Source organism: Podarcis melisellensis (genome assembly GCF_964234715.1).
Source record: "Podarcis melisellensis genome assembly, chromosome: 6".
Lineage (NCBI taxonomy): Eukaryota > Metazoa > Chordata > Lepidosauria > Squamata > Lacertidae > Podarcis > Podarcis melisellensis.
Genome location: NC_138538.1, coordinates 96,818,850 through 96,831,907, shown reverse-complemented (window position 1 = coordinate 96,831,907; position 13,058 = coordinate 96,818,850). Strand labels below are relative to the sequence as shown.

The 13,058-nt window shown below is 46.2% G+C and overlaps 1 protein-coding gene across 2 annotated transcripts in view; it reads left to right on the top strand.

The window, feature by feature from the left end:
- Positions 1-7,656: 7,656 nt before the first annotated feature.
- Positions 7,657-13,058, top strand: part of DDR2 (discoidin domain receptor tyrosine kinase 2) — a 61,968-nt gene continuing 56,566 nt past the window's right edge. For both annotated transcript variants that reach the window (XR_014169353.1, XM_081915077.1), the window contains exon 1: positions 7,657-8,299. The gene's annotated coding sequence lies outside the window, so the exon portion shown is untranslated. The remainder of the gene's footprint in view (positions 8,300-13,058) is intronic.

The following is a 13,058-nucleotide window of genomic DNA, read 5'->3' as shown; positions in this document are numbered from 1 at the left end:
TCTGTTATTATAAAATTCTTGAAACTTTAATAAAAATCTTTAAAAAAATAAAATAAAAACTGATTGAAACCATTTTAATTCATTCACAAAATAAATTTTGACATGTGATTATGATAACAGTTTATATAATAAAGGTGACACGTTTATTGATCCTTTTTGTAAGTTATTATTTGTCTACTTCAATGTATTTTTTATATATATTAATCAGTAAGGGGGTGGGGTGGGAGGCAGTTTTGCATATGAAACTGGTGGATGGCTGTCATTAATCCAGATCATTTTCATAGAATCATAGAAACTTATAGCTGGAAGGGACACCAAGGGTCATCTAGTCCAACCCCCTGGGATGCAGGAATCTCAGCAAAAGCATCCATGGCAGACGGCCATCCAACCTCTGCTTAGTGACCTCCAAGGAAGGAGAGTCCACCACCTCTCGTGGGAATCTGTTCCAATGCCAAACAGCCCTTACTGTCAGAAAGTTTTTATGAATGTTTACTTGGAATCTCCTTTCTTATAACTTGAATCCATGGGTCTGAGTCCTACCGTCTAGAGCAGGAGAAAACAAGCTTGTTCCTTCTTCCATGTGACAGCCCCTAATATATTTGAAGATGGCTGTCAGATCTCCTCTCAGTTTCCTCTTTTCCAGGCTAAACCTACCCAGCTCCTTCAAGTGTTTCTCTTCCATCTTAGTTTCCAGACCCTTGATGGTCTTGGTTGCCCTCCTCTACACACATTCCAGCTTGTCAACACCCTTCTTAAATGATGGTGCCCAGAACTGGACACAGGACTCCAGGTGTGGCCTGGCCAAGGTAGGAGAGAGTAGGACTTTGACTTTGTTACATCAGGACCCTGGACTTCCATAGATGCAACCTAGAACAGCGTTAGCATTTTCTGCTGCTGCACATTCCTTGTGGCTGAGGCTCAGGGTAACGCCCCTGGGACCTTTCAGTTCATGGCGTCCATGGAGGCGCAGGTCAATTCTGTGTCCAGGGCAGCTGTTGACCAGCTTCATCTAGTACGCAGGCTGAGACCCTACCTGCCCACAGACTGTCTCACCGGAGTGGTGCATGCTCTAGTTATCTCTTGCTTGGACTACTGCAATGTGCTCTATGTGGGGCTTACCTTTGAAGGTGACGCAGAAACTACAACTAATCCAGAATGCGGCAGCTGGACTGGTGACTGGGAGTGGCCCCTGAGACCTCCCAGTATGTTTCTGGGCACAATTCAAAGTGTTGGTGCTGACCTTTAAAGCCCTAAACAGCCTCGGCCCAGTATACCTGAAGGAGCGCCTCCGCCCCCATCGTTCTGCCTGGACACTGAGGTCCAGCGCTGAGGGCCTTTTGGCGGTTCCCTCCCTGCGAGAAGCCAAGTTACAGGGTAGTGGTGCCTGCCCTGTGGAACCCCCTCCCACCAGATGTCAAAGAGATAAACAGCTACCTGACATTTAGAAGACATCTGAAGGCAGCCCTGTTCTGGGAAGCTTTTAATGTTTGACAGACTATTTTATTTCAATATTTTGTTGGAAGCCACCCAGAGTGGCTGGGTATAAATCATAAATTATTATTATTAGATGATGATGATGACTGTGAGGTGTTACAAGTCATGAACTTCAAGCCACACGGCCATGCCTTTGAAGACACAAACCATCCCAGCTTTTCAGAGCTGGCTATCATGGCTTCTTTAATCTTTGTGTATTGCTCCACCATGTGGCTGAATCATATAAAGCACTGACTTTTACATATCTCTTGACCTCTAATTGCAAGAAGATCTCGTTAACTTGAATTATAATCTTTATAAATTGGAGTTGTGGAGCAGGTCCTCGAGAGTGGGGCGGGGGGGGGGCCTCCCACCATTCCTCCTTTTGATGAAAGGGAAACTTCTGACTTTGGAACAAAATTGGTTGTATTTGCCTATATGGCAGACACAACTCTCCCCATGTTTTGCAGTCTTTGCTGTCTGATTATCATTACCTATAGGCTTAGCCAGCTACCTGTGGTGTGGCTTCATCCTGTCTTGGAGAAGCGAGAATTTGCTCTTAAGCAGGTGGAGCCAAAGTAAAATCATGGCTGGCCTGTTTGACACCTCTGTCATGGAACTGGAAGAGAAGCTTATTCTTTGAGACAAGAGCAGATGAATCTGAATGATTCTTGAGTTCAGGATGTGACTCTCTGAGGATCTATCAGAGTTAGCATTTTTTCCAAGCTTGCTCCTCCTACTTTAACAAATCTTTTAATTTTCTGAAGCTCTTCAGTGTTGTTGCTTTTTTAAAATGCAATAATCAGACATAGCTCCCTCTGGTCCTCATGATGACTAGCAAGCCTACATTAAAAACAAGCCATTTTCAATCATCCAAATAAACATTATAAAAACACAGTAGTAGTCACAGAACAAAACAGAAAATGCTGTCTGACAAATGCAAGATAAAAACACCGAAGCAAATATTCATAACTGGAATGACTTTTTCTACCAGCCTACCCCAAATCCATTAAAACAAATTGAGCTTTAATAATATTTCTTTTTATTTATTTAATCAAAAACTATACTCCAGATGTTGTATGACAACATCTCCAGATGTTGTATGACAACTCCCTTCATCCCTGACCACAGGGGACACTGGCTGGAGCTGATGGGAGCACCGGCGGAGCAAGCCAGTTGGGCACCTGGGGTGGCGCACGTGCCCTGCGCCTAGGGGCGGGGTGAGCCTGGGCAGGACGCTCCGCAGGGCCTCCGGAGTCTGGCTGCCTCCTCCCACTCAGCCGCCCTACAGCTGGGGGGAGGCAATGGGAGGACTGTTTGGGCAGCGCGGAGCCTGCGGGCACCCAAGCCACCGTGTCACTCCCAGGAGAGACGTGTGGCTCAGGCGCGCTGCAGGCCCCGCGGTGAGTGCCGCCCAGCATTTTGTCACCCCCCTCAGTGGTGACACCGCACCCCCCTTCCTCCGCCCCTGGATGCGAGTAGGAGTTGGGCCTGATGTACTCATTTCCCACACTCTTGAATGGGTGCAGGCATCCCTTGTTTGAGAAAAAGCCCACTGTAGAATCTGGCACATAAGAATGTGGGGAAAACTGTTGCTCTTTTGGTTTGAGTTGAGTTGGGGGTATGCATAATAAGTGGGAACTAACAAATTACCATTTGGGAGTAGAAAAAGGAACCAGCAAAGATTTCCTGGAGGAGCAAGGAGAGAACACTGCTACTTTTTAGCAATATGCTCCTTTGCTTGTCATAATCTAAAACAACCTATATTCAAGGCACACAACATTTAAAAATATATAAAGTCCCATTCCTGCAAGTTGTAGTGATGGGATTTAGCTTGGGTGACTTTTTAAAAGGGTTTGACTGACATTAGTCACAAATTTATTTATAAAAATGATAGCTACATGGAAAAGAATTCAGAGAGGTAGCCATCTGTTGCAGGGGTTTATGGCACCCTAGATATGTTTGCAGAGAAGAGTCTTCTTCTGATGCCTCGATTTACCCTCAGTTATAAGCACATGGCAGGGGAGAGGTGACTTGAAAATGAAATGCAAAAAGATACAAAATGCAGCACTTGCAGTTAAGCATATATATGCAAAATAAGCACAGTGACTACACAACAACATTTAACTATATTGCTAGTTTAATCAACACATGTAAGCGGGATAAAAAAAGCATTTTCACAATTCAGGCTAAAGGTGGCAGTATAGAACTGCTTGAGAAACAGGTCTAAGTTCTTGGTACTTTGATGTGGTAAAATAGCAGTTTATTCTTCCTGCAGTGGACTGCTGTGTGAGTTGATCAGCAAAGCTGACATGCGTTAAGGATGCTGCTTCTATAGCTAGGGATTTTATTCAGTAACACTTGCTACTTCCCTCCCCCCTCTGTAGATATATATTCTGCTTCCCAAATCTAAGTGTGTTGGTACTCCTTAAACCAGCTGAGAATAGCAAGGGTGGAAAAAGGTTTGGGTTTTTTAAAAATTAGTTTCTATTGAAGATTTTATTGTGTTACAAAATAAATAAACAAGGAAAAGTGCATACAGCGTCTTCACTTTCAATTCATAGTCTTTTTCGCAGTTTGTTGATGTTCAATATGAGACACTGTATGTGGTGAAATGTAAAAGAAAAATCCCATACGGTAAGATATTAAAGAAGCGTTGTGCATAGGGTCCCCAGCTAGAGACTACCATTGGCTCACTGGCTTCCATAAGGTAGTGAAGATAGAAATCAGTTATGTGAAACCTGGCTGCCTCTTGTAAATTTGTCTTATTCTTAATAAAGACATCAGGAAAGTGCACCTAATCTGATGTTAAGATTTGACAGTATCCAATATATGGAAGTCCCTGCAACTAAAAATCTTTCAGAGTTATGCTACCACAATTTTTGGGGGAAAATATACAGTACATCAGTCTGAAAAATACCAGGCTTTCATCACTGGGCAGAAATATGTTATTTATTCATTCTTAATATGTACATGTTTGGGGGAAATCAATAAAATAAAGTAATTATTTTCAATGCTCATTTTTGTATGATTCCCTTCAGTTGTGTGTCCCCTGTGTCCTCAATCTTTCTATAATCTGAATTGAAATATAATCCTGTACTAAAATAAAGACACTTAGATCCTAAAACCCTTGTTTGTATAGTTGTTTTATTATGCTGAATTTTTCAATAGAGAATGTTTATTAAAATACTATTTTTTAATAGTATGAGTTATACTGGAGAAAATATAAGAGAAAAGCTTGATGCCCCTGGCTCCTTGGGGAAGAAGGGCAGAATATAAATTTAATTAATAATAATAATATTAATAACAACAATAACAAAGCCTCTGGTAATTACCAGACTTTCCTCATTTTTATAGATAGGTGGGGGCAGGCTGAAGGTTCTCCGACTGGAATTGCCTGGGCTGCTTTGCTCAACAAGAGCGGCAACGATAGAGGTTTTCACTACCCATGTAATAAATAAGTAAAAATTATAGAATAGAATAATGGAATCATAGAGTTGGAAGAGACCACAAGGGCCATGGAGTCCAACCCCCTGCCAAGCAGGAAACACCATCAGAGCACTCCTGACATATGGTTGCCAAGCCTCTGCTTAAAGACCTCCAAAGAAGGAGACTCCACCACACTCCTTGGCAGCAAATTCCACTGTCAAGCAGCTCTTACTGTCAGGAAGTTCTTCCTAATGTTTAGGTGGAATCTTCTTTCTTGTAGTTTGGATCCATTGCTCCGTGTCCGCTTCTCTGGAGCAGCAGAAAACAACCTTTCTCCCTCCTCTATGTGACATCCTTTTATATATTTGAACATGGCTATCATATCACCCCTTAACCTCTTCTTCTCCAGGCTAAACATGCCCAGCTCCCTTAGCCGTTCCTCATAAGGCATCGTTTCCAGGCCTTTGACCATTTTGGTTGCCCTCCTCTGGACACGTTCCAGTTTGTCAGTGTCCTTCTTGAACTGTGGTGCCCAGAACTGGACACAGTACTCCAGGTGAGGTCTGACCAGAGCAGAATACAATGGCACTATTACTTCCCTTGATCTAGATGCTATACTCCTATTGATGCAGCCCAGAATTGCATTGGCTTTTTTAGCTGCCGCGTCACAATTAATGAGCTCATATATGTTTGTAGTCACTTGCTTTGATATACACTGATTGGCTGGCTATCCTTGTCTGTGGGTTTGGGGTGCTGGGCTCTGAGCCCAGAAAGGGGAGCTATCTGTAAGACTTGGGTATTTGCCGCCTACGCCCTCATCTGGTCAGGTGGATAGTGAGGGGAAGTCCTGGCCAAAGTGATGTCTGCTGCTTCGTGCACAAAGGATGTAATGCACATTTGCTTGGGTGTGGAGAAGCCATCTCCTGGCTGCAGTGCCCGTCCCGTGTCTGAAAGACCTGACAGGCTGAGCTACACCTTTATTTAATAAAGCACTAGAACTGGTGTTTTTGGCAACCTTCTTTGGTTACCACTCTCACAAGCCCTTCTTTGGGCCTGTGGTTCAGAAGAAGGGGGTAGGCTGTGTGCAGAGACCCTTCTAATTCCTGCATCTAGCAAAGGATTTGTCTAAGCAAGGATTCAAATTCCTGGAATAGCCAGGATAGCTTCCTGATGAGGTAATGTCCCTCTAAGCGTGGGTCATTACGGAAACAAAGGAAGTGACTCTGTGCCAGACAGAAAATGGGTGGTAATTAGAAAGACAAAGGAAGAGTGGAGAGTTGTTCTGGGAGCTGGAAGCTGGAAGCTGGCAGGCTGAGAGACAGAGCCATGCCTAATTTCTTCTGGAATCCAAGGCTGTAGCTATGGGAAAAGCAAGACCCTGTTAGGGTGTTAATGTTGTGAACCCCTTCATCATAGGCCCAGGTTGTATATATGTGTAAATACACCAGATATCCTGAAGACACCACAGAGTCTCTACTGTCCCTCATTCCAAAGGAAACACAAAAATTGTGTAAACGTCTGGAGCCCTGAGATTTTGCACCTCTAGGAGACTGGGATGGTGTGCAACAACACAATAACATACAACAACAAAACCACCTCCTAAAATTTAATACTATTAATATAACAAGATTACTTAAACAACATGCAGCATTCAAAAGCAGAAATAACAAGGGGACCTCACAGTTTCCCCTTAGACTCAGAAACAGCCCCTCTCCTGCAGCAGCTACTTGAAAGGCTTCCAAGAGCCAAGGAGGGGGGCAGCTAGAAAACCCCCTCCCATGATTGCACTGAAGTATACGATTGATATTCCTGAGTCTACACAAAGGAAAATTAGTGACAATTAAAGTTTTAATTTTAATTCTTTTGGGGATTACTTCAGCTGAGTTCATTGGAAATAAATAAATACATTTTGTTTACATACAGGGAATTAAATGAATTCATAATTATAGATAAATTTATCTTTCATATCTTTTTGAATTGATTAATTGAGTTGATCAGTGGGTATATTGGGGAAATAAATTAATTAATTTATATTTTTGAATAAATGTATTCCTTTCAGGATTAATAGCTTGGGTTGTTAATTAGTGGGCCCAATGGGGTGGGGAATGGATTTTGCTGCTTCTCTGATTTCAGTACATTTGAGACTTCATTTAAAAGCATTACAGAGTTCACTACAGTTTTTTGTCTTCATTATTTTCTCGAGTTAATGTAGTCTGTTTATTCCTAAAGGTTGGGAACCATTGTCCTAGATTGTTATTAATTTTGGGGGGGAGTCAGTTTGTATGATGCCCAAGTCCCTTCTAATCCCTGGGGTTCTGGATCCAGCAAGGGCTGAAATCTGATGGAGGACTCAACTGTTGAACTAGTTGGGTGTTTTTTTTGTGTGAGAGAATGGCTCTAAGGACAGTCATTAGTATAACAAAAGACGATGCCTTGTGCCAGAGGGCAAGTGGGTAGTCAGACACCAGTAGGCTAGGGGAGAAGCAGGCAGAAGTCCGAGTGAGAGCCATACTTGATTTCTGCGGGAATTCAAGACTGTGACTAGGGGGGAAGACTGCATGGGGTGTTAATACTGGGAGCCTTCTCTGTGTTAGGTATCAGGTTGTATATATATGTAAATAAGCCATATATCATAAGCACACCACATTCTCTGCTGACCTTCGTTCCAAGAAAACCCCTTGAGCCCCTGGTATCTCTCACCGCTCCGAGACTGGGGTGGTTTGCAACAATATGTTCCTGACTGATGCCTAGTCTCTTGCTACTTGAACCATTATGATCACGCCACCATCTGCAATCCCACTGTGTAAAAATGTGGGGGGAAGTCATGTTGCTAATATTTATGTTAAAAACACCTTACAGCTCATCAGTCACCCATATTGATATTTTTCTCTCAGCTTATTCATTGACGCTTTGCAAGCCAGTAAAACATGCCAAATCCTCTCATTTGGGTCAAATAAAAAATAAAACACGAAGCATATTTTTAATATAAAAAAAGCGGACTGCATAGATCCCTGGAGCCTGTTTGCTACAGCGTCCCTCCGCTTGCAATGAATGAGTTTTGCCATAAATTATAGTTTAGCTCAAGTTTCCTTGAGTGAAAGAAAAAAGCCTCCAAAGAGCCAGCTCCAATTGGTGACTTTCTTCCCCCTTCTCGTTCCCTAATTGAAACCAAATGTGAAATATGTTGGATTGTGGGATTTCTGGCCAGGGCCCAGGAATCCTCAGAATGCTAAATCGCTCGCAAAGGCATCTTGCATCAGCCTGAAGAAGTTCCTTTCCAGCCCGGCCTCTCCATCTAGGGCGAGAAAGCGGAATCTGCCCGTTCCCCTTAACCCAGTGGATTAAACTTCTGAAAACCTCCTGTCTTCTTCCCCTAAAAGTTCATCTTAGCATCCAGGTATGGACTTTATGATGTTTTTGAAAAACAGAAGGGTCTCCCCCTTCTCGTCCAGCTGAGCGAAGAAGCAGAAAGGCCGCTCGCCACCTCCTTCCCTCAAACAAAGACTAGTCCAGTTTGGAATGGCGTAAAGCGGGGAAATAAGAGCATGAAGTGAGGGGATAGAAGTGTACGTTTCCCAGGCAGACCTTTCATACCAAGGATTAAATATATATATATTTAAAGATTGTTTGCATGCCAGGCCAAACTGCTTGATCACAGATTCCCTTGACGGTTATGAAAAATGGGAGGCATTTTCAAAGAGGAGGCTTTGGAGCTAGAGGAAAATGGAGGTGGAAGACCCTTTTAGCTTCCGCGGCTTATAAATTAGAAGTTATTCAAGAGTTGAGGATTGCAACTTGTGTAAAAGTGCTTCCGTTGAGAGGCTATAACATACACAGCCCCCCCTTTTTTTTAATCGGACGCGTGTGTGTGTGTCTCGTGACAACCCTGTTTTTCATTACTGCTCCTCCTTTTGTTGGTGGTGCTGACAGCTCATCCAAGCAAAGGCGGCTGGTCCAACCTCTGAAAAGCCCCAAGGCCCAGAGCTCTTGCAACAGAACCGTTGCTATTTCCCTTCTTCTGGAGCCGGGATTCAGGAAGGCCTGGTTGGGAGAGCGGAGGGAGACCTTGAATTCTGCTAGTTACAAAATCTGAATGTGATTTTTCGTTTTACATTTGCACTGGCACATGCATCTCCAAATGCTAAAAGCCACTACACACGTGACCTGTTTTAGGTGTAGCTCTCAAATGATTTAAGAACATGCCTCAAACTATACACATAAATATAAACCATCTTTGTTTACATTCTCATCAGGGATTGACTCCAATTCCTTATTAAGTGTATATTCACATTTGCTGTTGTGTAGTGAGTGAAAAAGTCCCGGGGAACATAAAAAGTAACATAAAGTAGCATATATTACAATAATATGTTATACTTGGTGTAGAGAAAGTGGATAGAGAATGCATTCTTCCTCTTGAGACTTGACCCTAAAACTTGTCCCCCAATAGAACTGGTGGACAGACCAGAGAAGAACACATGATAAAGCCATAAGAAATGGCTTTAGTTATCATGGCCATTGGTGTAGACAGGGGCAGAGGAAGGGGGTTCCGGTAGGTGTGGTCTGACCTGGGTGTCACCACTGAGGGGGGTGACAAAATGCCGGGTGGCACTCATTGCGGGGCCTGCAGCGCGCCTGAGCTCCTGGGAGTGAGACGGTGGCTTGGGTGCTCGTAGGCCCCGCGCTGCCCAGATGGTCCACCCTTAAGAAATGCTTTAGAAAACATTAATATTATGAGAAAATGCAATTTTGGTAATTACGCAGATTGTTGTGTTTTGATTAATAATAATAATAATAATAATAATAATAATAATAATAATAATAATAATAATAATAAATTATTATTTATGCCCTGCCCATCTGGCTGGGTCCCCCCAGCCACTCTGGGCGGCTTCCAGCAAAGCACTAAAATACAATAACCTATTAAACATTAAAAGCTTCCCTAAACCAGTGTTTCCCAACCTTTTTTGGGCAAAGGCACACTTGTTTCATGAAAAAAATATCGAGGCACACCACCATTACAGCCCCGTGACGTCAGCGCGCAGCGTCACGCCGGGAGGGACGCACGAAAGTGTAAGTTTCAATTTTTCCCCTCCCCCTTGCCTTCCTTCTGTGCCAACCGCCAAAAAGCCAAGAAAAAAGCCAAGACTTTAGGGCAGCAGGTCGACACGGAAGAAGCTCCTACCTAAGGACAGGTGCGACGGCCGTGTCCTCTTCTGCCACACTTGGCAGCCCTGCCTCACGGTCGTGACTCCCACCCTGATTTCTCCCCGCAGTCTGTCCCCCGACCTCTTCTGAAGGCTGTGGGGGGGGACAAGGGCTTTTCTTCCGACCCCCAGCAATTTAAAAAACCCCGGGACAGCGGAGGACTTCTCCGCTGTCCGGGGCAATCTTAAAATGCTGGCGGGCGGCATTTTAAAATCGCCCGGGACAGCGGAGGACTTCTCCGCTGTCCGGGGCGATTTAAAAGCCCCTGGGAAGGCAGGCAGGGGGGACAAAGATTTTCGCCCCCCGCCCGCCTTCAGAAGAGGTCCTGGACCTCTTCTGAAGGCGGGCGGGGGCGAAAGCCTTTGCTCCCCCCTGCCTGCCTTCCCGGGAGAGGCAGCGCGTTTCTCCGCTGTCCCGGACGGCTTTTGAAGGCAGGCTTTTGAAAGCCGTCCAGGACAGCGGAGAAACGCAGCGCGTCCTTGCCGCTGCCCCCCGACTTGGCTGGAAGGCTGGCGGGGGGAGAAGCCTGCTCCTCCCCATCGCCAGCCCCGCAAACTCGGGGGACAGCGGGAGAGGCGCAGCGCGCCATCCCGCTGTCCCCCGACTTGGCTGGAAGGCTGGCGGGGGGAGAAGCCTGCTCCTCCCCATCGCCAGCCCTGCAAACTCGGGGGACAGCGGGAGAGGCGCAGCGCGCCATCCCGCTGTCCCCCGACTTGGCTGGAAGGCTGGCAGGGGGAGAAGCCTGCTCCTCCCCATCGCCAGCCCCGCAAACTCGGGGGACAGCGGGAGAGGCGCAGCGCGCCATCCCGCTGTCCCCCGACTTGGCTGGAAGGCTGGCGGGGGGAGAAGCCTGCTCCTCCCCATCGCCAGCCCCGCAAACTCGGGGGACAGCGGGAGAGGCGCAGCGCGCCATCCCGCTGTCCCCCGACTTGGCTGGAAGGCTGGCGGGGGGAGAAGCCTGCTCCTCCCCATCGCCAGCCCTGCAAACTTGGGGGACAGCGGGAGAGGCGCAGCGCGCCATCCCGCTGTCTCCCGACATGGTTTGGAGGCTGGCGGAGGGCTTCCTCCTCCCCCAGCCCCGCAAGCTCCCAGAGCGATGCCAAAGCTGCGCGCAGCTTCGGCATGGCTCTGGGTCCCGTTCTGGGGGAGGGGGAAGCTCGGGCTTCCCCCGCCCCAGCCCCACGCCTGGCGGTGGGGGAATAATTTTTTTCCCCTTTATTCCCCCCCCCCTGCCAATTTTTCCCGCGGCACACCAGGCAAAGTCTCGCGGCACAGTAGTGTGCCGCGGAACACCGGTTGGGAAACACTGCCCTAAACAGGGCTGCCTTTAGATGTCTTCTAAAAGTTTGGTAGTTATTTTTCTCTTTGACATCTGGTGGGAGGGTGTTCCACAGGGAGGGTGCCACTACCGAGAAGGCCCTCTGCCTGGTTCCCTGTAGCTTTGCTTCTCTCAGTGAGGGAACCACCAGAAGGCCCTTGGTGCTGGACCTCAGTGTCTGGGCAGAACGGTGGGGGTGGATAAAAATACCATGAATAAAAATAATAATGATAATAGCAATAATAATACTCTCACCTTTGCAAATCAACAAATGCAGCATCTCCCTTCCACTCGAGGAGAAGCACTAACAATGCTGCCAAAGGAAGTTTTCCTTAGCATAGTTTTCATCATATTGCAGTCAATTTTCTGCAGTTTTGACTTGGAGAGACCCCCGGTTTTGTCAAGCTGCCAACTGAGCTCAGAGCAACTCAAATCCTTGCTGTTAGATTTGTTTAAAATGGAGCAGATTGCTGCCAAGAGCCTAATCCTTAGTATGGAAGTGCAACCAAGGGAGATTACAATTCCCAGCATGCTTTCCCCACTAAGCCTCGAAGGGGCCTGTTAGCATTCTGTCCAGGAGCTAAGGGCCAAAATCCCCATTTTCAGTTAACTGCTAATGTATGCAATGTAGGTGCGCTCTGTCTTCCGCCATGGGGTCCTGAAGCGGTTGCGTCCTGCTGGCCACATGACCCGGAAAGCTGTCTGCAGACAAATGCCGGCTCCCTCGGCCAGTAAAGTGAGATGAGCGCCACAACCCCAGAGCCAAATTCAATGGGACTTAAGCATCCAGGGTCCTTTACCTTACTTTTACTTAATGTATGTGCCTCTAAGGGGGACACAGGTGGCACTGTGGGTTAAAGCCTCAGCGCCTAGGACTTGCTGATCGAAAGGTCGGCGGTTCGAATCCCTGCGGCGGGGTGCGCTCCCGCTGCTCGGTCCCAGCGCCTGCCAACCTAGCAGTTCGAAAGCACCTCCGGGTGCAAGTAGATAAATAGGGACCGCTTACCAGCGGGAAGGTAAACGGCGTTTCCGTGTGCAGCTCTGGCTCGCCAGAGCAGCGATGTCACGCTGGCCACGTGACCCGGAAGTGTCTGCGGACAGCGCTGGCCCCTGGCCTCTTAAGTGAGATGGGCGCACAACCCCAGAGTCTGTCAAGACTGGCCCGTACGGGCAGGGGTACCTTTACCTTTACCTTTATGTGCCTCTAAAAGGATGATGCCCCAGCTGATGTGGGCCCTAAAATATGGGATAAGTAACTTGTGCGTGTGTGCTACAAAGGATTGAATCTTTAAAGAAAAAGGTGGGGGAGGGTTCTGTTTTCTGAGTTTACACATTGCTGCCAAACACTCAACACTCAGCAGCCAGATGATTTCTTCTGGAAATTTATAAGGTTCTGTATTTTTAGTATGTAATGGGGAAAGGGAGAAATTGTTCAGGAATTACAGAGTGACTGAACGTATAGCAATGCAGCCTTTAGTAAAATGTTATTCTATTCTCAGTGATGTTTTAGAATATGTGGAATACTTTTTAATGGAGTTTGACTGCTGCTTTAGACCTCAGCAGGGTTCTGTCCCTTCTAAACATTTCATTTAGAGTATGATTTTTTAATTGAGTATTTATTCCGATTTCCTCA